This window comes from Eublepharis macularius, chromosome 8 (genome assembly GCF_028583425.1).
Source record: "Eublepharis macularius isolate TG4126 chromosome 8, MPM_Emac_v1.0, whole genome shotgun sequence".
NCBI classification, from domain to species: Eukaryota; Metazoa; Chordata; class Lepidosauria; order Squamata; family Eublepharidae; genus Eublepharis; species Eublepharis macularius.
Window position 1 is genome coordinate 30,627,343 of NC_072797.1, and position 2,838 is coordinate 30,630,180.

A 2,838-nucleotide genomic window follows, 5' to 3' on the forward strand; every position below is an offset into this window, starting at 1 on the left:
ATTAACTGGAAAATGTTCTACTGTGCTGCTTTTAAAATAAACGTATACTTTCTCAGTTTGATCCTTTTAATATTTTTATGCACGCCTCTTTCTGATGCACAGAAAAATATAAGAAGACACCTGCTGCATCAGACCAGTGGTACAGAATCTTCTTTCACATGGTGGCCAAACTGAAGGGCCAGCAACCCAAGGCTTCCCCCTTATGTAATGCCAGCCCAGGCTTTTCATACCTTAGGCCAGCTGGTTGAAAGTATCCCCTCCCCTGCCTGGGCTCACCCCGAGTCACAGGCCAGCCACGTAATTGATCATAGGGGGTACAGACAACAGAGACTGGGGAGATTCCTAGAGCATCCTTGTTCATTTCTGGATTCCAATGCAATTTCCACACATACAATGTGATCAGCATTAGTGGGCAACTGTACCCCAAGCCACCAGTCAGCTGGTTGGAATATGTCCTAAACCACTGGCTGGCCTGGCAACCTGGGTGGTGTTTTTGGTACCCCTGGCACTGTAGGCAATTGCCTAAGCCATCCCTGCTTAGTAAACATTTATTGACCTGTCTTCCATTAATATATCTACTCCACTTTTAACGGCAACAGTACATCCACTGGCGACAAATTCCGTATGATTCATTATTGCTGAGTACTTTATTTTGTCCATTCTAAATCCTCATCCCCTTCATTGGGTACCCCCATATTTTATGGGAAAATGGGGGGGAAACTCTTTATGTCTAATTCTCTCCCATTCATAACATTATAACATATCTTGCCTATATTGCCCTGATTTGGATAGCTCAGGTTAGCCCGATCTTGTTAGATCTTGGAAACTAAAGCAGAGTCAGTCCTTGTGAGTACTTGGATAGGAGACCACCAAGGAAGTCCAGGGTCACTACACAGGTAGGCAATGGCAAACAATGGCAGAGGCCTGAACCAGGTACAGGAACGAGCATTTGGCAGCCTAAGGCCTTCCCCCTGTTGAGGAAGTGCCAGGAAAGAAATAAGTCTTTACAGGATTTGGGCCCCAAATTTTCTCAGCAGTAGAAGTAGGGTTGCCAGGTCCCCCTGGTATGAAAGAGGGGGACAATGGGGGGGATTGTGCAAGCACTCTGGAGCACTTTCATGTCATGTCAAAAATGATGTTATTCCCAACATGATGTAGCAATGCTCCTGAGTGCATGGGAACACAATGTGGGGTTCCCTGGGCCTGTTCCTGCGCCCCCTCCCCCAGACAAGTGAAATGTGGCAGGAGCAGAGGATGGGAGCAAGGGATCCCCTGCTCCCAGTGGAGAATGGGTTAGAGACACATTGATAAATTGCCCCCCTCCTACAAAGCCAAGTGCATCCACAAGGTTTCTGGAGTGGAAGAAACCTTTTGTTATAGCCTAGTGGACACTTCCACCTCAGCCATTCCAGTCTATTGCAAGCTATTGCCCAGACAAGCAGCAGACATTCCTACTGGGGACTTGCCCTAGTCACAGCAGCCATATGGAACATGGGAAATCCCCTCCAAATCATTATAGCAGTTTGCATGGATGAACTTTGGGAAGAAGGAGACCAACTCACTATCTCACTTACCAACTCCTCAGGCTCTGGCCGCAGCCTGATCGTCACCAATTGGAAACAAATTTCTTGGGCATTGACTGGGCAAGATCTTGTATGTCAAGTTCCTCCAAACTGGATAGTTGGCCTGACCGGATCCCCTTGTGACCTCTGTTCTCCCCAAATCCCCTTCAAGTCATTGGGCATTCTCACTATAAACGTTAACCACCAGGAAGGAAGGTACACCCTCTGCATAGGATGAAAGAACCCTGCAATTTTAAAATTTAACCCCCTCATCGCTAATGCAGACACCCTTAAAAGAGCAGCATTCCCCAAAGTTGGATCTCACGTCCTTAAGATGGACATCCAGGAAAGAGTGCTTATACAGACTCAAATGTCTATGAAAGAGGTTCATGTTAGCTTAATCGGACTCAACATCTCTCTCATGCTTCCAGAATGCACCCCCTACCTTCACCCAAGTGAGCATGGCTGGTAAGAATGGATTAAAATGTGGCAAGGTGCCAATGGCCCTTCAAGGATGAAGCACAATTTAAAGGGCTGGCTAGATCCAGTCGCGGTGAGGATTTTTCTTATAGATGCCACCAATATAGAAATCCTTGCAAATAAATTGTCCTATGCCACCACCAAAACAGCAAAGTTAGGCAACCCTCTAATGCAATACCTCACCTTGGTGATGGATGTGCAGCACTCTGTTAGTTCCTTCTTAATCACCTGGGAACAACTCATGGAAAAATATTTTTCAGTGCTTCTGAAAGGAACCCAAACCCTGAAGCACAATGTCTCCATGACATGAGCCTGCACTCAAGCCCAAGACCTTAATCTGGCTACAGCTATGGAACTCATCTCCCATTCCATGGACGGACACATCTTGATGGAAGTAAACTGGCTCATGAAAGCTAATTTAACTAAGGAAGAAATAGAGCTTGAAGAATAGTGGAGATTAGTTCATGATTCCTACGACTCCTACCATCACCAGTTGAGCCTCTTTATAATTACTGTTGTAGCTCAAGAATCCTTCTCTATCTACACCATCATCCCCCTTGGCTTACAAACAATCACCAGCGATGTTCTTTATACCAGAGACTGTAATCATTGGGCTAGAGCTTCCCCATCCAAACGGCAGACAGTTAACACTGAAGGATGCAGATGCAGAGAGAACTTAGGCTTCCTTTGCAACAGTGATGCCTTAGAGGAACATAATCACTGCCTAGCCCCTAGGAGGAACCAACAAGGCCAATGCTCCTATGATGTAACCAGAGATGGACATTGTGTACATAGG